The 24145-nt window shown below is 40.6% G+C and overlaps 1 protein-coding gene across 40 annotated transcripts in view; it reads left to right on the top strand.

The window, feature by feature from the left end:
• Positions 1-1009: 1009 nt before the first annotated feature.
• The window catches only part of NRCAM (neuronal cell adhesion molecule), a 312039-nt gene continuing 288903 nt past the window's right edge, over positions 1010-24145 (top strand). For 13 of the 40 annotated variants that reach the window (XM_055392656.2, XM_055392651.2, XM_055392646.2 and 10 more), the window contains exon 1: positions 1277-1489. The gene's annotated coding sequence lies outside the window, so the exon portion shown is untranslated. Of the gene's footprint in view, positions 1063-1273; positions 1490-24145 lie in introns of those variants that run through there. The other 27 variants (XM_031012916.3, XM_031012910.3, XM_019031514.4 and 24 more) reach the window with 7 other exon arrangements.

Genomic DNA, 24145 nt, shown 5'->3' with positions numbered 1-24145 from the left:
CCCAGCAGCCAGATATCATGCTGGTTCAGGAACCGAGGGAGGCTCTGTGAGGCCAGAGCACATTTGGCTGGAGAAGGAGGAGAGGATGGCAGTAGAAGGAGAAGGAAAAGAAGGCTGCTCACTTGCATGCAGATGCTGTGAGCTGACGGGGCAAGTTCAAATTGAAGTTAGAACAGACCACTGGGGTAGTCAAGACCTTGAAGGATGAACCTGTTTCTTTTTCATTCCTGAATCTTGCCCCAGCACCTTGGAGGCTGGGGGTGGAGGAGGTGGTGAGGTGGGGTGGGGTGGTGAGGAGCTCAGAAAATGTTCTCCTGAATTAGAGAACTGAAGGAATCGAGGCTCCGCTGAGCTCACTAAGAGCTGGAGCCTGCTGTAAGTGGTCAAGTCGGGTGATACCCAGCAGACAAGTAATTTGTGTGCAGACCGGAGTAGATTACGGAGGACCCAAGGGTCAGGCTAAGGATCCTGAACACCATCCAGGATAGAGTGGAGACGTGCGCTTCGGAGCCTGAACTATGCAGCAAGCAGTGTGTTTACTCAAATACTATACAGCTGGAAAATCTTAATTCTCGATTTACATTGCCAAAAAAAAAAAAATCTCCATAATACTCCCACATTTGTAAATAAGCAAATCCAAACTAACCCTATTCCTTGGGACCAGAAGACCCAGTTTCTACCGCGGATAGATAGCATCCGCCTTATGCTAAAAGCTCTTTTTTCTGGGGTGGTGGGGGGCGGCGGGGAGTGTTTGGAAAGAACGGTTGCAAAAACAAAACAAAACCCCCAAAACCACTCACCCAATCTCAACCACCCCAACTGATGAATTTCGAAGAAAGTGCTTTTTAAAAAAGAAAAAACTAGAAGACCACAGACCTCCCACAGAAAGCTAAACCCATGAGAGTGGCATTCAAAAACTACCCATTTTCTGGAACATCTTTTGTAGCTAAATCCCAGCCATCCTAGCCCCGAAACACTCCCGCCCTCCGTCCCCGCACCCCCACCCCCGCCGCCACACGCGCTCGCAGGCTGACGGAGGTTGGCGGTGGTGCGGCCGCTCAGGTGAGGGGCCACCCAGTCCCTCGAGGCGCCGGCGGCTGGAGCCCATTCGCTGCCGTCGCAGCAGCAGGGCAAGAGGGGGTTGGCCAGGAGGGGAGGAGGCGGAGGACGCCCGCTGGGAGTGCGGGGGAGGGGGACGGGAGGACGCTAAGGAGAGCCGGGAGGGGCAAGAGCACGGCGCGGGGAGGGGGAGCGGAGAGGGCGGGAGCGGCGGGGGCGCGCGCCGGCGCGGGGCCAGCCTCGCTTCGCCAGGGTCGCTGGCGGACGCGCGCCGCAGTCCGAGCCTCAGAAGCGCGGGCGCGGGGGACGGCGCAGGGGCCGCCTGGCTGGAGCAGCCAGAGGGGATAGCTTCGTCGAGAACGGAGGACACCGGCGGTCCAGGGTCCTGGGCAGTCGCGCCAGAGCTGAGCGGAGGGCGCGGCGCGAGAACGTAAGTAGCTCCTTGCGCGTCTGGCAGTGACACTGGGTCCTGCTCGGGGGTGACGGCTGGAGCGGAGGAGGACGCGAGAGGCTGCTGCGTTGTCACTGGGACACCGCCGCGGGGTTCAGCCGAGCGCTCACCGGGCTGGCAGCGCTGCAGGAGGGGCAAAGCAGATCTCCAACTCCCTTCTCCCCTGCAGGCCCCCGACACTGCCGCGGGCGCCGAGAGGGAGCAGGGGGACCTGCGCTTGGGTGAAGGCACAGCTGAAATCCAGCAGTGCCGGCACCCACCACCCCCTCCGGTCTGTGGCCAACTTCTGCTCCGCGCCCGCACCCCACGCTTTCCGGGAAGCCCTGCCCAGAGCTCTTGCTCGTGGGCAGTTGGGCATGGAGAGCCTGCGGGCCCGGCACGGCGGCTTCCCGGGCTTGGACACGGAGGCGCGGGGCGTCACGCCACAGTGCCGGCGGGGCGAGGAGCGCGGGGGCCGAGCCGGGAGCGCACGGGCGTGTGCCTGTTCGGGCCCCTGCGGACACGTCTGGGCGTGGGCTTTGTTCGGAAGTGCGTACACCTGTGCTGACCACGGAGTTCAGGGGGCGAGGCCGACTTCGCTTCTCCACTCTCGCTGCCTGGAGAGGGCTCGGGGAATCGAGGCGGAACGAGAGAGACACGGAGGACAGAGGGGTGGGGCGCTTGCGGGGGCTTTGTCGGCCTTACAGGTGCGGGTCCTGGGAGTCCCTGCGCCCCGCCCTGCCTCCGAGGGCTGGGACTTGTCGGGGCCGGCGCACCGGGCTGGGGGCTGCCTGGAAAGATTGCTTTCCCAGCCCAGGCTCTTAGCGGTGGGATCTGGCATCCGCTCCGCCCGGGATGCTGTGTTGAGCCAGGAGTGATTACCCGCCCTGGAGCATCCATCTCGCAGCGAGCGCCATCTGCGCCGAGCGCCGCCCCCGGCCCCCTCCACGCCGCGCGGGTGGGCGCTGCCGCATCCTGGTCCCAGGCGGTTGGCCAGCTCAGCTACTCCCGGCCCGCATCTGCTAGAGTGCGGAGGGGGACGGGGTGTCGCAGTAGGGTGAGCAAGGGAGTCGTCGTTTCTCCCAAAGCGGTGTCCTCAGGGCCGCAAGCGCTGCTGGAGGGCTCCCCGGGCCCCGGGGCTGGCGAACAGGCCGCTTCCTTCCCCGGATCGCCTCCCCTCCCGCCCGCGCCCGCGGCCACATCTTCGTCCCCCGTACGCTGGAGGGTGGCCCCTGCGCCGCGGGCACCTAGGGAGGGCGCCGAGCGGTGGCGTTTCTTTCGCACCCCGCCTCTCTCCTTCCCTTTTCTTCGCATCAGGGGCTCCAGCCCTTGGCTACCACCGGCGCAGAACTGTCCTGAGAAGAAAGCTTTCTTTTCCTTTCCGAGTCCCAGATGGTTAACGCTCAGAAGTGCGGGTCTAAGAGACTGGGCTCTTCCTCGCCCCAGGCTTTTGCAGGAGGAGATGGAGCCAAGTGTAATGAGGCAGGAAGCATTGGTTGTGCACCAGGAGCTCCCCCTGGGGTGGTCCTGGAAAGGAACACAGTAACCTCTGAATACAAACCTCGGAGGCTGGGCTGCTTTATGGGACTGCATTGTGCTAACCATGCCCTGCTGTTAAAATATTGTAATAATGGCGGTACTTGCTGAAGTACTGAAATGGAGTTAGGCAACTGATACTTGCTGCTTTAATGGTAACGATAGCCAACCGGTTTTGAGAGCTTTAGATGTGCTGGGCGCTGCGCATGTTACATGTATCATCTCATTTAATTCTCACAGCAACCCCATTTTAAAAATTGGGAAATGAAGGCTTAGAGAAACCAAGTAACTTTCCCAAGGCCACACAGCTAGGAAGTAGGGGAGTGGGATTGTTTTTGTCCTTATGCTTTACAATCCAAGACTGGGACTGTGGCCTTTTGGAGGCTTATCAGTTTAGGGGAAACCTAAACCACTGAGTGTTCAAAACCAGGGAGATAAATTACAAGCCCATTTAATTCTGAGCTCTGCAGAACTCACAGTAGCCGGCAATATTGTAATTTAGAGAACTGTATTGTGGAATAGCCTTTTATTCCCATGTAACTCCTTTACATATTCTTTTATTCCTGTTAGCTTTTAAGTTTGTGGCTGTTAACCCACAATCCAACCCATTACAGTCACTGAACTGTTCTTAGTAACCAGGGCCTCTGTGATTACATAGATGTTCCTGGCACATCATAAAGTTTCATAAAACTTTTTTTTCTTTAAAGACAAGGTCCCCAGCCCTGAATGTCCTTTGTACACGGTTTTGACTGCAAATGAGTTACTCCTCAAATTGGATGTTGAGTTTGAATAGGACCCTACCATCCAATTTTAGGTAATCATTCTATTTCCTAAATATATAGAAACGTGGGGGCATTTATGAAGATGCTCCATGTTAACTAGTAGAAAAGGAAAATTTGAAGCAAAGTGGAATCAGCTATTTCTGGAATAGCTTTTAGAATTATAATTAACTGATCAATTGGAAAAATTGATTTATTTTGCATTCATAATCCTACTGACTCATAGTCTTGTTTCAGCCTTCTTTTTACTTTTTACAGGAAAGTTGCTAAACATTTTACATAATCCAGGAATTTTAGAGCTATTAGAGGACTCAGGCAACATTGTATCTAACTAATCCTTCGAGTTTCAAAACAACTGCAGTAGGGCTCAGCCTCGTAATGCAGGGTAGTGATGAGGTCTTTGGACTGAAGGCCATTGCCCTTACACCACATCATTTTTGTTAATGCTACGGTAACAGTGAATAGAAAGCAAAGCATCTTTGGAAATAGTACTTCCTGTGAGGCCAATACAACAATGATGGCAATAATCGCTAGGTGTAAGTGCTTCAGAAGTGTGAGGGGGTCCTGAGAATGTATACACCTGGGCTGTAGAAAATTTCAAGAATCATTTCAAATAATGCTTTCATGCAGGTGTAATTTTCCCTGTGTAACAGATTGAATATAAATAGACTCTACAGATATTATATTGTGTATGTACATAGGAGCTGTTGAATGGAACTCCACAGGAAGCCTTTCCGTTAAAAAGATTTCATTCATTCATTCCTTCATTCTTTAATAAATATTTACTGTGTTCCAGGCAGTGGGGATACAGTGGTGACCAAACAGAATATCTGTCCTTGGGAAGATTAATTCTAATTGTATCATCTAGCTACATACTTCATCACACAGAGTTTTTTTCACATATCACAAATGCATAGCCGATGAACTTGCACAAACTGAACACATTGACTTAACTAGCACTCAGATCAAGGAACAGTGTAATGCACATCTGAGAAAGCCCTCTTGTGGCCCCTTCCAGTCATTACTTACCCCAAAGGGTAACCACTGAGGCACTGAGGCTTTTTCCTTATATTCTCACCATAGATCAGCAGCTATTGGAATCTCATCCTCATTTTCAAAGAGTACCTACCATCTGAGAAGCTCGGTAACCCATAGCAAATTTAACTGGAAGGTAGAGCTTCTAACATATTCTTTAGGAAGTTTTGTGCATTTGAATCAAAAGACTGCTTTACATCAGTCTTCAGCTGTTGCGATGATTGATGAAGAGGAAGTATTTGAAAATTACTAAATACATTTAGATATTCTTTTCCCTTAAAATTTTATGCTTCCCTACCTGAAGCATCCCTTCCAGGAACCTTCCTGGCAGGTGAGGACAGAGGAGAGAACTGGATGCTAAGGGCAGAAATCCAGTGACTTATTTTATTTAAACATTTTACTGCCTTGGCAAATGAAAAGCTCCTTCTGTTTAAAACAGCCTCTATTGGGATCAAAGGCTGAAGTTTCTTCCCCCCCTACAGCATTAATGAGATATAATTGACAAGTAAAAGTTGTATACATTTAATATGTACACCATGATATTTTGATATATGTATACATTGTGAAATGATTACCACAATCAAACTAATAAACACATCTATCACCTCACACAGTTAATTTGTGTATGTGTGGTGAGAACATCTCATCTCCCCAATTCCCCTACCCACTAGCAATCACCGTTCTACTACTCTCTGCTTCTATGAGTTTGACTGAAGTTTCTAAGAATAGGAAGATGTACCAAAATGAATTGACAAATTTTTATTTTTTCTCTTAAAATTGAAGGCTACCTGAGGAAGGAAATAGGGGAATGGCTCAGCCTTCAGCTTCAGCAACTGTAAATCCTTCATTATCAGGTTGTCTTTAAATGGGGCAGCAAATGCAATGTGTTTATTTAAAATATGTTTTTGCTTTTTATTGTAAAATATATATGACATAAGATATGCCATTAAACTATTTCTAAGTGTATACTTCAGTGGCATTAAGTACATTCACATTGTGTGCAGCTGTCACCTCTATACCTCTCCAGAACATTTTTTGCCTTCCCAAATTGTAACTCTGTACACATTAAACAATAGTTCATAACCCCTCAGCCCCCAGCCCCTGGCAACAAACATCCTACTTCCAGTCTATGAATTTGATGACCCTAAGTACCTCATATGAGTGGAATCATACAGTATTTATTTGTCTTTCTGTAACTGGTTTATTTTGCTTACCATAGTGCCTTCAAGGTTGATCCATATGTCAGAATTTCCTTCCTTTGTAATGCTGAATAATATTTCATTGTATGTATATACCACGTTTTGTTTATCCATTCATATGTCATATATACTTGGGTTACTTTCACCTTTTGGCTATTGCAAATGATGCTGCCATGAACATGGATGTACAAATATCTGAGTCACTGCTTTCAATTCTCTGGGGTATATACCCAGAAATGAGACTGCTAGATCATATGGTAGGTCTGTTTTTTTTTGAGACATCGTTATACTCTTTTCCATAGTAGCTGTACCATTTTACATTTCTGCCAACAATGCGCAAGGGTTCCAGTTTGTCCACGTTTTCTCCAACACTTGTTATTTTCTGTTTTCTTGATAATAGCCATCCTAACAGGTGTGAAGTGCAATCACTGTTACTTTTTTTTCTTTCTTTTTTTTTTTTTTTTGGAGACGGAGTCTCGCCCTGTCACTTGGGCTGGAGTGCAGTGGTGCAGTCTCGGCTCACTGCAACCTCTGCCTCCCTGGTTCAAGTGATTGTCCTGCCTCAGCCTCCTGATTACCTGGGATTACAGGCACCCGCCACCATGTCCAGCTGATTTTTGTATTTTTAGTAGAGACAGGGTTTTACCAGGTTGGCCAGGCTGGTCTTCAACTCCTGACCTCAGGTGATACATCCACCTTGGCCTCCCAAAGTGCTGAGATTACAAGCGTGAGTCACCACGCCCAGCCACTGTTATCTTTTAAAGCTGTAAATTAATATCTGTATATTCTGAACAAGTCATTCACAGCATTTCTAATTTATTGGTTTAACATTTATTAATATGGTGGTATATGGTTTTCAACAAGTATTAATTGATTACATACTTTGTGCAAAGCAAGAAATTGATGTTGTGGAGCATATGTGTTGTAGTCCAAGTCCAGGATAAGCCAGCATTGGTGGCGTACATTCATGTTATTTTTCTAAAATGTTTAATTAAAGTACCTATGTCTGTAATACACTTGTGCTAAGTGATTTTGCTATGAGGATAAGTTAAATAAATATGCTTTTTTTTTTACTGCCAAAAAATGGCATTATTATTTTAATCTAGAACAAGAGCAAATTTACCTCATATCTGAAAATAGAAAGAAATATTCTTATGCTGAATGTTTAGGGATGTACTGGTATTGTAAATTATAGTTCCACATTGGGCATTTCTCCCTACCATTGAATCTTCAAAGATGACAGCATAAACCTTCACCATCCAATTATAATTGCTTAGCTGAGCTAATAAAAAAGATGTGGTGTCAACTTAATTGACCTATTTTACTGGCCTACAAGATTGGAATTTCAAATTAGAAAAAGGTAATTTTTAACAGTCTGATGGAGGGTTTCCCTCAAGTGACTAAGAAGCTAGTGAAGATAAAAAAAAAAAAAGCCAGTGGTAAAGGGAACAAATTATAACCACTAATGCTCCTGTACTGCACATACTGTCCTAATGGCATATTCAGTTTGAACACAGGAATGATGAATCTTACTTGTATTATGTGCTCTCCGAATTTCTTCCATATTGCCCTGGACTAAAACATGGTTTAATTCACATGAGAATGAAAATGACAGGTACTGTCAGGCAAAAATGATCCTTTTGAAATTCTTCTCATTAAATAATGGTAGGAAGGGCTGGAAACTGTATTTTGAATATATATATGTTGAATATATATATGTTTAAATTTTATTATGTGCATAGTGTGTTGGTTCAAAACCCACTGTAACCAGAAAAAAAAAAATCTATTTCTAGGGCAATCTGAGGGAATCCTGTAGGAGGTCTTCCACTGGGTAATATGCAATGAATTTGATTTATCTTTCTCAAGTGGGCTGAGAGCATTCAAAAAATTCAGTATGAGTATTCAGCATGTAGTGATCTTTTCTCCAAATTTCAACTTTAAAGCTAATTTCATGCCACTTTTTGATGTCCTTGGCATTTGAATGGCATGATTTATGGCATGCATTTTTGATGAACATTTACAGACTCATATTCAACACCACTAACAGATTCTCTCTCAAGGGAAAGGGGAAGTACTAATCTCCCGTTAATTATGCCTTAAGGTAAGAGTGGCCTGTCCAAAGAGTTTTGTCCTGGAGTTTTTTGGTTCTTTGAGGAAGGATGGCTTGCGAGCGAGTCCGCTGCTGCCTTCCAAAACCTGGTGTGCCTTTTCAGTCCCTTACCTCAATAGAGAGCTGAAAGGACAAAAGTGAACAAAGGAGGCCTGTTTTGCCTGCCCCACTTGCTGGGCTGTTGTCTTGGCCCTTTTCAGTGAAGGGAGGGGGGAGCTGGGTCAAAGTTGAAGAACACTGAAAAGGAATTCAAGCTTCATGTTGAAATTTGAATTATGGCTTCAGTTTGAGTGCCGAGTAGATTAGTTCGAATTGAGATTTGTGAATCTGTGGAAGCTTAAGTGACAGATGGTGTTGGAACAACCTACATAGAGCTGGATGGCACACCCGAAATGTTGAGTGCCCAAGCGAGGCACTTGGTAAACATCTAGTTAACTGACAAAAGTTTTAAAACTGTAGGAAGTTCAGTTTGCTGCTGTACGCTGCATTAAGACATTGGACTGTGTGAATTAAGGGGAGGCCCCTGTGTCTGGCGCTCACTCAGATGCACTTGTTCCCCCTAATTGCATTGCAAATATTCTTCTGACTGTTCTGCGGCTTTCCCCTCTATTATCTAGTTGAATAAATACAGAAATGCCCAACCAGCTTCCCTTGTAAAATTGCATCGCAGTGTTGTGGTGTTGTCCACAGATTGTTTTGATGTGCAACAAGATACATCTGTCCTAAATATTGTCTAACAAGTGTTTTTTCTTCCCAGATAAGTATATTTATGAAGTGTGATTTTGGCTTTCTGCTCCCAGTGGGAGTCCATCACTCTTATATTTACTCTCGAAGTTTTTCATATGGCACATGGTTTTCCATTCATTTTGGTAGGCAGCATCTGATTCAAAACATTTCAGTAGGAAACGTTTTCTAGTGTGTGCATCACTAGAATAATAAAAGCAGCTACTAGGAGGTAGAGGGTACTAGAATGTATTATAATAAGTGAAATAAAAAGCAGTTTTGGGTAACTTGAAATTCTTCCTGGTATTCTGTAAAACTACGATTGGAAATGGAAAAATTGTAGTATTTGAAAACTGAAAAATTGAAAGTTGAAACATCACCAAATTTTGCTTTCACATCTTTGACTACTTAAATGACTCGACATAGTCTTTTCTTCTGATGTTAGTAGCATGATGGCTAAAAGCCATTTTTGTAAATGTATATTTAGTACATTCAAATGAATATTTCTACTTTTAGGGAAATAACATTGACATGGCAATGTTTGAACAGTTAGTAACATGGAAATTCCAACATAATAAATACTCTAATGTGAACAACATCTAATTTACTTCAGAATGATTATATTAACTTACACGACATGTTGTGTTTTACATGAATCATGATATATACCTTGTGTGTTTCATGAATTTTAAGGTAAATTTCATTTTAATAGATGTGCTGGGGTTTAAAAAACTCCATGGTTATGTATATGTTTCTAGTAACAGTTACTGTGATGTGAAATTATAATGGAAGGTAAATAGATGTCAAGGGTTCACTGCTGTCCTAAAACCATGAGGGGATTCATTAAACAGCAGAGAGGGAGTGAGTTTATGATCAGACTCATTACCTCTAAAGGTAATAGCTTAAAATTTGAAAGAAAGAGAAAGGGAAAAGAATAAAAGTTTTTATGGCTATTGCCTGGCTAATGGAGAATAGTCTCCACTTCATAGCACTCAATACGAAATAGTCTAGGGATATTTTACTGTAGTACTTTGGGTCATTGAAGTAACTTGACATCATAAAATAGAAATAACTCATAAGTCACCTTACAAAAATGAAATATGATAAGACATTTACATTTAAAAGAAATGTATTGAGAAGAATTTACTAAGAATTGAAAGCTAAAGTTATTTCAGTGTAACATGCTTAAATTCCTAGCCAAATCCACTCTATTTTCCAGCTGTTTTGTTCCTTTATGTACAGGTGGCCCTAGCTTGAGAAAGTTAGCATATGAAAATGTGAACTTGGTCGGGCGCAGTGGCTCACACCTGTAGTTCCAGCACTTTGGGAGGACAGAGTAGGCGGATCATGAGATCAGGAGTTCAAGAGCGCCCTGGCCAGCATGGTAAAACCCCCTCTCTACTAAAAATACAAAAACAAAAATTAGCCGGCCATGGTGGTGCGTGCCTGTAATCCCAGCTACTCGGGAGGCTGAGGCAGGAGAATCACTGGAACCCAGGAGGCAGAGGTTTCAGTGAGCCAAGATTGTGCCACTGCACTCCAGCCTGGGCAATAGAGCGAGACGCTGTCTAAAAAAAAAAAAAAAAAAGAAAGAAAATGTGAACTTGGCAAACCCACATGGGGTGACTTCACATCAAACAGGATTCTTCACTTTGCATAAGGATTATATGATGAGTGAGCTCCTGTAATGTATCAAGGTTCAATTCATGAAAAATTTTTCAGAAATATCTAAGTAGATACTCTGTTGAAAGAGCAAATAAATACCAAGTGAAACCTAAGCAAATAAGGCTGAATAAAAATCAGTAAAGAGGTAGACAGGTGGGTCTGGGTGTGGTGGCTCACGCTTGTAATCCCAGCACTTTGGGAGGCCTAGGCGGGCAGATCACTTGAGGTCGGGAATTTGAGGCCAGCCTGGCCAACATGGTGAAACCCCATCTCTACTAAAAAAATGCAAAAATGAGCCAGGTGTGGTGGTGGGCGTCTGTAATCCCAGCTACTCAGGAGGCTGAGGCAGGAGAATCACCTCAACCCAGGAGGCGAAGGTTGCAGTGAGCTGTGATCATGCACTTGCACTACAGCCTGGGCAACACAGCGAGACTCCATCTCAAAAAAAAAAAAAAAAAAGATATAGGTTGTAAATGCAGAGAGAACATACGATTGTATAAAAATATTTGATATTTGCTCTAAATAACATTGAGGGGCTGAGTCTGCACGATAAAGGAAAGCAGATAACTAAATAGTCATCCAGGCATTGGGGGCCGCCCTTGCTTATCTTAGTCAGCTTTCTCCATGTCTCCTAACTTCGGAAACCATCCTTGCTCTGTTCTGCGAGGAGCCTGAGCTGCTCTTCACATTATGCATGGTGGTATGTATCTGAGAGACCCCAAATTTGATAAATGAGTGTGTGCAAGAATGAATGACTGAATACATGAATATTGCAAAATGTCAGAATGTCAGGTGGATCTTTGTTGGGGAAAATTGGGGGGTTTTGTTCTCAGCCCTGGTTTGAAGACATAGATAGATCTAGACCATGAGAAACCAAACATTTATAATTTCATGCCTGGACTCTGTAGATTGTAATCTGCTTGCTGGTTCTAAATTAGGCACTTGAGCAAGCAGGTGAAATCATTGAATCCAGAAGGGTACTATTTAAAAAATTGCTGCTGCGGAGGTCTAAATGACATCCTTGTGACCCCAAAGAGTTCCTCTATAATTTTCTACCTTTGCTAATGGCAGATGATTCCGGATTTGCACGTGGCTTTCCTTTCCCTTCACTGTCTGAAGCTGGTGCTTGTCGTTTTCCTCCGGAGGTCTCTAGGTGGCTGCACACTGACTGAGTTAAGCACTTTCTGAGATTGCTTTCTACCCTCTGAATTTGAAGAAATCAGAAGTGAGGCACACAGAACTGAAATGAAAAATGAAGAGACTGGTATGTGAAACAGATCAGAAGCTCTCATGCTGTAGCTTTAAAAATGGAACTTTCTCCCTTAAGATGTGAGTTGAACTACAGCATGGCCTTTCGTAACTAGTTAGTGGGTTATAGGGGTTGGATTCAGGGCAGTGGTGCCATATTAGAGGCACCTAGAATAAAAAGTTATGTAACATCTTTGATTAATTAAAATTTGAGAAGAACTAGGCTACTACACATAGATTAAGAAACCTCATACACTGCATGGCTTTGGAAAAGTTACTTAAGTAACTTTTCTTTATTTAGAAAATAGAGATAAAACACAAAATCTTTGTCACCACCCAACCCTACATCACAGGGTTATGTGACTATAACAAATGATGATAAAATGAAAGTGCTAAGAGAGAAAGATGACGTAAATCTATGTTATTAGGTAGAATGCACTTGACATTTTTTGCACCAAAAACATGCTTGAGGCATACGTATGTATCATATATTCTTAACAATACATGTGGCTACTTGATTTTGAATAAATGAAGTGGTCTTGCACTGCAGCCTGGAGATTGATACCCTTATTGATGCTGCAGGATAGGACTGTTCTCAAAACACAAATTATAACCTTACTTTCCAAAAAATGATAATATATATGTTAAAGTCATGTTGAGTCAATATGATAAAATAAGAGTCAGCAAAGCTGTCGGCAGTGTTCCTTCTGAGAAGGAACTTTTTATTTTTCAGTTGCAGTCAATGTCCATAAATCTAATTGTATTTTATTTCAAGCCATAATCCATTCATATTTTTGAAAAGGACAGTCAATAATTTTATTGTGTGTCAGGCATGACTAACTAGCAACCCCATAAACCAATAAAGCATGAAACCATTTTAATATATTAAATTCATCTAGTTTACAAACTGCATGTACTTAGAAGTTTGAAATAAAAGGAGATACATGCAGTGTGGCTTGTGAGCAGGTTTGTATATACAGTTGAGGTATTTTGCATTTATTCTGTTCCTCTGCACCTCAGTGAAGAGATGGAGATTAAAAATTGTAATCATTATTGACCTGGACTCTGTTGACACAGAATTTTAGAAATGGGAATGTGTTATGGATTGAATTATGTCCTTTAAAATTCATATGTTGAAGTCTCAACCCCCAGTGCCTGAGAATGTGGCCTTATTTGCAGACAGGGTCTTTATAGTTAAAGTGAGATAATTAGGTTAGGCCCCAATCCGTAAATGATTAGTGTCCTTATAAAAAGAGGCAATTTGGAGATAGGCAGAGTAGAAGAAGGCCTGTGGAAATGAAGACAGAGATCTACAAACCAAAAATGGCCAAAGGTTGCCGGCAAACCACTAGAAGCCAGGAGAGATGCATGGAACAGATTCTCTCTCACAGCCCTTGGAAGGGACCAACCCTGCGGACACCTGGATCTTGGACTTCCTGTCTCCAGAACTGTGAAATAATAAACTTCTGTTGTGTAAGCCTCCATTTTGTGGTACTTTGTTACAGCAGCCCCAGCAAACTAATACAGAATACAATAATAGTTCATCTGTTTCTAAACCTATTTCTTACCAAAAGAAAAAAGAGAATACAGCTTTCCCATACCTCTGTGTCATATAGCTATGTCTATAGAGTCATCCCTCAGTATCCAAGGAAGATTGGTTCTCAGACCACCCCCTTACCCCCAGGATATCAAAATCAGAGGCTATTCAAGTCTCTGATATAAAACGGTGTAGTATTTGCATATAACCTACATACATCCTTCCATATACTTAAAATCATCTCTAGATTACAATGTAAATGCTATGTAAATAGTTCTTACACTATATTGTTTTAAAATTTATATTATTTTAAATTGTTGCATTGTTTTATTTATTTATTTATTTAAGGATATTTTCCATCAGTGATTGTTTGAATCTACAGTTGCAAAACTCAGGGATACAGAAGGCCAACTGTATCCCTCTCTCTCTCTCTATCTCATCATCCATATCTATATCTGAATCTATACCTACACCTGTATCTATTTATGTATGTATGTATGTATCTATCTATCTATCTATATCTGTATACTTTGTGTACCAAAGGAATACATATATAGTAATTGGCTATTTAGAAAGTTATTCCTTGAATTAAGGCACAGAGATGCTGGGAGTGGTGAAGAGGGTATTAATTTTATTACCTGGACAAATGTTTGAAGTTGGTAGTTTAATTAGTTGATTACCTTTTTCGATTATAATCAGCTGCAACTTTGCTGCCTCCATCAAGTGTAAATTTTCATCACCTGGTAACTTAAGGGCACATATTTTGTTTAAGTCTCTACAGGTGCCAAGGCTGTGTAGTCAGAAGGTTTCTTTCAACATGAAAAATGTTACAGTTGCTGATGTTTACTCAAGCTGAGGAAAGCAAAGCCTTGAATGAGCTAGCTGTTAGACAACTTCAGCCTTCAGTGGGGCAGGGTAAAAAATGGCATTGTGGAGAATTTTGCAGCTAGCTATAATCAGGCAGCACCACTGTCTATTTGGAGAAACAGAATTGTCAAGAGCTTTGATTCAACTTGAATATTAATTTGAATATACTGTGAACTCTAAAACCATTTCAGCTGGTCCTTTATGATGTCTGCCCATTAGGTGTGAATGTCTGTTCTTCATTCCCACCAGCGGCAGCCTTGTCTGTCTTGGATGGTGAGCTCCTCCAGGGAAATGACCTTGCCTACTAATGTCATGTGTATGGCATTTAATGAACTGTGACATACAAAAAAAAAGGTCTAATTGTTTTAAGTAATAGCAACGAGATTATTTGGTAGGAAGATTCTTGGGATGAACACTGAGAACTTTATAATTCTGAGTTTGTGTCATTCACTGATCTCATTTTAATACATAGACCATTTGCCAATTTGAGGTTTCCTCCTGGTGAATATGTTCTTTCCGTGCTACAGACATAAATTTATTTATGATCCTGACAGGAGCAACTAATGAGAATCTACCAACATCCAGCAGGAAACAATTTTGAATTATGGCTATTTTTATTATGCATATTCTCGCAGCTTCTTTTTAACACACAAGGAAGTGAGGTGAAAATTGATTGACATGTTTAAGGCCCTAGACAGGAGCAGAGAGTACAGGCGATAGTTTGAATATCACTGTTTCAATATGAGCTCTTTAGATCTTTTAAATATTTGCCTTGAAAGACGGTGTTCTAAGGACAGTTTGAAAGATTTGTGGATAACACTGTCATATTTGGTGATTGACCAAAGTCTGTTTGCAGATGTACTAACATGGGACCAGTGATGCCAGTTCTGTGGTAAATCACCAGCTTTAAATACATTTTACTACTTTGAATGGTTAATCTATATTTTCTTACATCAAACTCACATTTTAGAATGTTATGTACTAGACCACCCCATCTTATTCCCTGTTCTGGACAACAGAATACATCTTGGGAAACCAGTTACTGCCTGGAAAATGGAAATAGGCTGTGTTGTGGCTACCTGCACCTGCTCTGGTCATCGTCTAAGCATAATTCCAGCCCTCCCCACTCCCTCTTTGGTCTCCTCTACACAGTTAGGAGTGGGGCCAATCACGAATATGCATGTGTTATACACCTGTGACCAAGAGATCCTCCATCACAGAATGGCAGAGTATCAATTACTTGGAATGGATGACTCGTGGCAGCTGCTGTCTGTGACTCACCGGGCTCTCTGCCCTGCACTGACAGCTGCACATCACATCCTGTGATCATACCACCTCAGCCACCTCCATGACCAATTCATCAAAAAAAGGGGGCTGAGCCTACTGATCCCAAGGTATTACTGTATGGGCAGCCTGCTCCCGAGGTATTATATGTAAAGTTGTCTCTCTGAATTTTAGGAAATGAGATCACAATGATTTTTATAACTTATTACTATTAATAAATAACAATAATCCCTGCCATTTATTGGTTGCTTACCTATATGGAACACTTTAATGAATGATCGCATTTAATCTTCACGAAAACCCTTTATATGAGAAGCTAGCAAATTGTTTCTATGAAGGGTGAGATAGTACAAATATGTAGGCATTTTAGGCTATTTGATGTCTCCAAAAATTCTCATAGACACTATGTAAATGAACAGGCATGGCCATGTAAAACTCTTCTCAAAATTGGCGGCAGGCCAGATTTGGCCCATGGTCAAAGTTTTCCAACCTCTGCTTTATGCTATTATACTCATTTTATAGATGAGGAAACTGAGGCTTAGGGAGTTTAGCTGATTAAAATAACATAGCTGCTAAGTTGCAGAGCTAGGATTCTAACCCAAGGAATTTGACCCTTATCCCTCAGTCGTAATTCCTGCACATTACTGTGTCATCCTACTATGATAAATAACAAGGAAATGGACTTTTAGCTTCTGCATGGTGAGAGTTATAGTTATGACCCAAACTTCTAAGGGGAATGTTGTATAGAGAACTGAGTCCTGAAGATGCTATTTAGGAAAGTGTAGATAGTCTAATCTAATCTACAGCACATTCAGGTGATGTAATTGCATCCTTGACTAATTGAAAAAAGCTTCTAAAGTTCTTTGAGCGATCTGATATTGTGGCTGTTTTAGTCAATAGGATTGCAAAAAGCAAATGACCCTAATTTTTTAAAATATGTACATTATTAGTTTTAAAATTTTGTTTATATGTTGGGGGTCCAAGTGTTACATAGTAAGATAACTTTTGCATATTATCAAGGAAAAAAATTTATTTTTCACAAAAACATTATGCAGAAGAGTTTCTCCCATATTTAACATTAACTCCTTGAATGAGAATTCTAAAGGTTTTTATTTTCCAGGATGGACAACTCCTTTTGTGTTTTATTTCCATGGTAACAGTTAAGTTTGGGCTTAAGAAAAACAAACCTGCAAGATAACCATCCAGTTGACATTAGCGGGCATCCCCTTAGAGAATTTGCAGTGCTTCATGGTGTCCAGATCGCACCTGAAGTAGAATTACAGAGGCCTGTTGTGTTTTTTATACAGCAAGCTCTTTAGAAGCTGAAGGTTCTCAGAGTAGGCTGAAATTAGGAAATACTTAGTTTTAGATAACAGTTCAGCACACACAAAAATATTGTGAGCAGCCAGAGACTTGAAAGGCATTCCCAGGACACCATAAAGAACTCCAGAACTCACCGCTTCTGACCTTTGGGTGAATAAATTTTTGGAAGTGTGCAGCTGGCAAAATGGGGGCTTCATGTGACTAAACATTTCTGCTCATACTTTGTTTGAGGGAAGCTCAAAATGGAGCCACTCCCTAGCAGAGCAATCAGTAGAGTTACCTTTAGACTGTCTTTGGAAATGTGAAATCTTTGAATGTAAGTGAGCCTCCATTCATTACTAAGAAAGCTGACAGAGGAGTAAAACCCAACTAATGGAAAAGTTGACTGCTGTGCTCTTGTGTCTGAAGTGGTTACTGTAAATTAATTGGTGTAACAAATTATAAAGGGTATGGTTGATGAATGTAGAAAACTTTTTTTCTGTTGGATCAGTTCCTTAAGTCCTCGGCTTAATTCATTTAATGAAAAAAAAATGTAACCCAAATTAAAAAATGGAATTATGGTACTATAGACAACATTTTGTTGTAAAATATATTTTACAACTTTATTAAGGTATATGCCTTTTCTGGACATTTCATATTAGTGGAATCATATACTATAGAATATTTTGTGTCTGGCTTCTTTGAGGTAGCATAATGTTTTTGAGGGTTCTCCATGTTGTAACATGTATCAGTGGTATTCCCTGGTATGTAGATACCACATTGAGTTTATGTATTCACCAGTGGATGGACATATGGACTGTTTCGAATTTGAGACTATTATTAATAATGCTGCTATGAATATTAGCGTACAAGTTCTTATGTGTCCCTATGTTTTCATTTGTCTTTGATAGGTACTTACTAGTGGAATTGCTGGCTTGTATGGTATATTTATATTTCTGATTTAAGACATTACCAAACTATTTTTTAAAGTGGCTGTATCATTTTACTTTCCCAACCAGGAATGCATGAGGGTTCCAGCTTCTTGACATCCTTGCCAATCTTTAGTATTGCCTGTCCTTTTTTTTTTTTTTTTTTTTTTGAGACGGAGTCTTGCTCTGTCACCCAGGCTGGAGTGCAATGGCGCAATCTCGGCTTACTGCAACCTCTGCCTCCGGGTTCAAGTGATTCTCCTGCCTCAGCCTCCCTAGTAGCTGGGATTACAGGCATGCACCACCACAGCCAGCTAATTTTGTATTTTTAGTAGAGATAGGCTGGTCTCAAACTCCTGACCTCAGGTCATCCACCTGCCTCAGCCTCCCAAAGTGCTGAGATTACAGGTGTAAGCCACCATGCCCGGCTTGCCTGTCTTTTTTATTATGTCCATTCTAGTGACCATGGAGTGGTATTTCATGGTAGTTTTACTTGCACTCCCCTAATGGCTAATAACGTGGAGCATATTCTCATAGCTATTGGTGTATCTTCTTTGGTGAAATGTCTAAATGTTTTGCCAGTTTTTAGAATGGAGTCATTTATCTTCTGATTATTGAGTTTGTTTTGTAAAAATATTTTCTGGATACAAGTTCCTTATCAAATATATGGCTTGTGAATATGTTTCTCCTATTTTGTGGGTTGTCTTTTTACTTTCTCGATATGCCCTTTGAGGGAAAAAGTTTTTCATTTTGTTAAGTTCAATGTAATTGTTTTTTCTTTTGTTGCTTGTGCTTTTGGTGTTGTATCTAATAATTTATCTCCTCACTCAACTTCACAAAAATTTACTTACATGTTTTCTCTTAAGAGTTTTCCATATACATTTTAAGGTCAACTTGTTAATTTCATGGAAAAAAGTGCTAAGATTTTGGTAGGTAGTACATTAAATCAATAGATGAACTTGGGAAGAATTGCCACCTTAATATCAAATCTTCCAATTCATAACATTTAATGTCTATTTATTTAGATTTTCTTCATGTTCTCTTAACAATGCTTTGAATTTTTGATGTAAAATCTTGCATTTTTTTGTTAAATTTATTTTAAAGTATTTTATTTTTTGTGGTGCTATTGTGATGGAATTATTTCCTTCATATCATTTTAGATCATTTGTTAGTGATGTATAGAAAGAAAATTGACCTTACATCCTGTATCTTGCTAAACTTGTTTATTAATTCTAGTAGTCTTTAAAAATGGATTTCTCAGGATTTCCTACATTTGTGTCATCTCTGAATAAAGACAGTTTTGACTCTTCCTTTGATTTTGATGCCATTGATTTTTATGTTCCTTATTGTACTAACTAGAAGCTCCAATACAGTGTTGAATAGAAGTGGTAAGAGTGGACATCCTTACGTTGTTCCCAATCTTAGGGGGAAAGCTTTCACCCTTTCATATTAGGTATGTTAACTGTAGATTTTTTAATAGAAGTCATTTATTTAGTTGAGAAATTTACTTCTATTCTAGCTTGTTGAGATTTTTTTTTATCATGAAAGGGATTCTGTTAAATGCATTTTCTGCATCTTTTAAAACTATAATGTGATTTTTGTCATTTATTTTATTAATGTAGTATATTAATTGATTTTTGGATGTTAAACTTCTGCAATACATCCCAGTTGGTCATATTGTACAATGCTTTTTATGTGCTGCCGAATTCAGATCATTAATATTTTAGGATATTTGCTTCTTTGTTCCTTAGGGATGTTGATATGTAGTTTTCTGGTCTTATAATGCCTTGGTCTGATTTTGTTACCAGAGTAAAACTGGCCTTATAGATTGTGTTGGGAAGTGTTCTCTTTTCTGTTTTTTGAAAAAGTTTGTGGAAGAGTAGAATTCACCAGTGAAGCCATCTGGGCCTGAATTTTTCTTTTGGGAATATTTTAAATTCTTAATTAATTAATTTTTTTTTTTTTTTTACTTCTTATAGGCCTATTTAGATTTTCCATGTCTCCTTGAGTTGGTTTCAGTAATTTGTTTTTATTCTTTTTTTCTTGAACTATTTTTGAATGGTTGCTCTAGTCATTATAATGTGCATCTTATTTTACTTTACTTCAGAATAATACTAACTTAATTCTAATAAAATATAAAAGCTTTACTTCAATACATCTCCTTTTCCTCCCCCACTCTTTTATGCTATTATTGTCATTTATATTACATTTACATATGTATGAATACTCCATTTAGTGCTCTAAGTATTGCTTTATAAAATCTTTGTTTACATGGAAATGTGTTTTTTTTGTGCTTTGTTTTCGAAGGATCACAGTGTGATATAGTCTTGATTGACAGATTTTTTTCTTTCTTTCAGTAGTTTGATTATTTTATTCTACGGCCTTCAGGCCTCCATTGTTTTTTGTTTTGTTTTTAAATTTTTAATTTTTGCGGCTACATAGTAGGTGTGTATAGTTATGAGGTACATGAAATGTTTTGATTCAGACATGCAATGTGTAATCATCTTATCATGAAAAATGGAACATCTGTCCCCTCAAGCATTTATCCTTTGTGTTACAAACTATCTATACTCTTTTAGTTATTTTAAGATATGCAGTAAAATTATTATTGAATATATTCACTCTGTTGTGCTATCAAATAATAGGTCTTATTCATTCTTCCTATTTTTTTTGTACCCATTAACCATCTCCACCTCTCCCCTACCCATTTCCCCCACTTCCCACTCTTCCTAGCCTCTGGTAACCATCCTCCTACTTTCTATGTCCATGAGTTCAATTGTTTTGATTTTTTAGATCCCACATATAAGTGAAAACATGTGATGTTTGCCTTTCTGCGCCTGGCTGATTTCACTTAACATAATGACCTTCAGTTCCATCCATGTTGTTGCAAATGACAGGATCTCATCCTTTTTTATGGTTGAATAGTACTCTATCGTGTATGAGTACAACATTTTTTTTATCCATTCATCTGTTGATGGACACTTAGGTTGCCTTCAAGTCTTGGCTATAGTGAACAGTGCTGCAATAAACATGGGAATGCGGATATCTCTTCAATATACTGATTTCCTTTCTTTTGGGTATATACCCAGCAGTGGGATTGGTGGATCTTTTAGTAGCTTTATTTTTAGCTTTGTGAGGAACCTCCAAACTGTTATACATATCAGATGTATTAATTTACATTCCCACCAACAGTGTATGCAAGGGTTGCCTCCCCTTATTTTTGATAAGAGGTCATAAATTATTTGGATTGTCATTTCACTGTAGGTAGTCATTTTTTTCTTGCTGCTTTCTTTTTAAAAAGTATTTGTAGTGTTTTATTTTTTAAGCATTGTGATGTGAACAGTGAACTGAATATACTATCTTTACTAAAATTTTGTTATGAAAAAATTTTTTAAATGCAAAAGCAGAGAGAATAGAAAATCAGCTCCCCTGTATTCATGACCTTGCTTCAATAAATGCAGATTCATAAAGAATCTGGAATCTATCCCCAAGGAATTAATCTACAACCAATTCCTGAAGGCATATCACTTTATCTGTAAATAGTATCTCTTAAAGGCCACAGCTCTTTGGAACATAAACACATCATTATCATAAACAAAATTAAAAATAAATTATTTCTATATTAGAATATCTAATCAATATCAAAATTCTCTCATTTATGTCACATTTGTTTGTTTCTTGGTTTTACATTACATCTCATTCAGAATCTTTATAAAACTCACACTTTGCAACTGGTTGGTCTGCTTCTGAAGAATCTTTTAATCTCTGTAGCCCATCCATTTTGCAATTGAAGGTTGGGAGAGAGGAAGGGTGGTATAAGTGTGTGAGCGAATTATTTTTTATTTATTTATTTATTTATTTGAGACGGAGTCTCACTCTGTCGCCCAGGCTGGAGTGCAGCGGCGCCATCTCGGCTCACTGCAAGCTCCGCCTCCCGGGCTCACGCCATTCTGCTGCCTCAGCCTCCCGAGTTGCTGGGACTACAGGTGCCCGCCAACACGCCCGGCTAATTTTTTTTGTATTTTCAGTAGAAACGGGGTTTTACCTTGTTAGCCAGGATGGTCTGGATCTCCTACCCTCGTGATCCACCCGCCTCGGCCTCCCAAAGTGCTGGGATTACAGGCGTAAGCCACCGCCCCTGGCCAATATCTTGCTGCTTTTAAGATTTACTGTGCCTTTCTATTCTCAACAGTTTGACTTTGATGTGCCCAGATATAGATCTCTGTGTTTATCTTACTAGAGTTTTAGTTTAAGTTCAGGGGTACATGTGCAGGTTTATTATATAGGTGAAGTCGTGTCACAGGGGTTTGTTGTATCGATTGCTTCATCACTCAGGTGTTAAGCCTAATAACCATTTTCCTTTTCCTTTTCCTCCTCTCACTCTTCACCCTCAGCCAGGACCCAGTGTCTGTTCCTGACTAGTGTTTGTTGAACTTCTTAGATCTGTATATTAGTATGCTTCATCAAATTTGGGAGATTTTCAACTATTATTTGTCAAGTATTTTTCGACCCACTCTTCTCCCCCTCTCCTCTGCTTTTGGAACTACCATGGTACTTATTTGGTGTGCTTGATGTTGTCCCATGGGTTTCTGAGACTGCTTATTTTTCTTAAAACTTTTTCCTCTGTGTTTTTCAAATTAGATAATTTCTGTTGATCTGTTTTCTAGTTCACTAATTTCTTCTTCTGCCTTCTCAAATTTGCTATGAGTGCCTGTAGAGAAATTTTCATTTCAGGTATTGATCTTTTCAACTCCAAAATTTCCCATTCAATTGTTTTCTTTAAAAAAATTTGAGATTATCTATTAGTTGAGAAATTGGCATCAGATTTTCCTTTAATTTTTAAACATGGTTTTCTTTAGTTTCGGAACATATTTATAATGGCTGATTAGAAGTCTTTGTCTGCTAAGTCTGTTTAGGACTGCTCAGGGACATTTTCTATTGATAGTTTTTTTTTCCTACCGTGTATGAGTCACACTTTCTTTTTCTTTACTTGTCTCGTAATTTTTGTTGTTATTATTGACTACTGACATTTTAGATATGTAGTGGCAACTGTGGTTTCTGCTTTTCTCTACCCTGAGAAATTTGTAGCTGTTGCTATTGTTTGTTTAGTAACTTGTTTGTAGTAAATCTGTGGCATGTCTTCCCTGCAATGTGCAACTGCTGATGTCTCCACTCAGTTTCTTTTTTTACTTTAAAAAAAATTAGCCTGGTTTCTTAAGGTCTGCCCCTGTGTCTGCATAGTTCAGTAGTCAGTCAATAACTGACCAAAAGTTGGACTCAAATACCTCCAGCCAATAAGGCTTCCACTCTCTGCTCATGGTTTTGTGTGTGGCTGGAGAGTACATTCAAACTTTATGTCATTTTCAAGTCTTCTCCCAGCTCTTACATTCAGCTGTCCTCTCTTGTGTCGTGTGTGTGTGTCTGTGTGTGTGTGTACATTCCATTGGCCATGGGTATGTAGGTGGCTTAGGCCCCTGAGGTCTCTTCTACACATTTGTATAGCCCTGGTCAACTCAGTATATGTGAAGCACTTTTTCTAGCCCTCTGTGTTTGGTTTACCTGCTGGAACTCTCTGATAAATCTCTGATTGATCCACTAGTTTTTTGTTTGCTCCAAACAGGACAGCAGTCTCAGGCTATCTAAACTGCTGGTGTTCTTGTTTGCTTTCCAGTAAAAACTTTTACTTTAACTGTGAATGCTCTAATCAAGTGAGCCTCCTTTGGCAGGTGCAGTGAAGCTGCTGTTTTTCACAGTCTGTCCTGCCCTGGTTGAGTGAATTACCTAATGACAGAGCCGGGGATGGGGGTTGTGGGATGGAAGCAGATGCAGGCAAAATCACTGCCACGGACTCACTGTTGTGACCCTGAGTTCAATAGTTGTCATAAATAAATGCTGTTCAGATTTTTGAGTGCCTTTGGTCAATTTCTAGAGCAATCAAATGATTTTTTGACAGTTTTGTCCAGTTGTATGATGGCTATCTAGGGAGAGTATTTGTCAACTTCCTCACTCCATTATGCCAGAAGTTCCCTTCATAACACTGTGTGTGTTTGTGAAGGCTCATTCGTCAGAATGGATGGGCCTAGGAATACATTTGAAACACATACATGATGTTTTAGTCCATTTTGTGTTGCTACAAAGGAATACCTGAGGCTGGGTAATTTATAAAGTAAAGAGATTTATTTGGCTCACGGTTCTGCAGGCTATACAAGAAGCATGGTGCTGGCATCTGCTCAGTTTCAGGTGAGGGCCTTGACTGCTTCCACTCATGGTGGGAGGCAACAGGGAGCTCCCATGTGCAGAGAGATCACATGGTGAGAAGGCAAGCAAGAGGGTGGGGGGAAGGCACCAGGCTCTTTTTAACAACCAGCTCTTGAGGGAACTAATACAGTGAAAAGTCATCCCAAGGGAGAGCATTAGCCAATTCACTAGAGATCTGTCCCTG

Source organism: Gorilla gorilla, chromosome 6 (genome assembly GCF_029281585.2).
Source record: "Gorilla gorilla gorilla isolate KB3781 chromosome 6, NHGRI_mGorGor1-v2.1_pri, whole genome shotgun sequence".
NCBI lineage: Eukaryota > Metazoa > Chordata > Mammalia > Primates > Hominidae > Gorilla > Gorilla gorilla.
The sequence above is the reverse complement of the archived record's forward strand: the minus strand, read 5'-3'. Positions and strand labels throughout refer to the sequence as shown.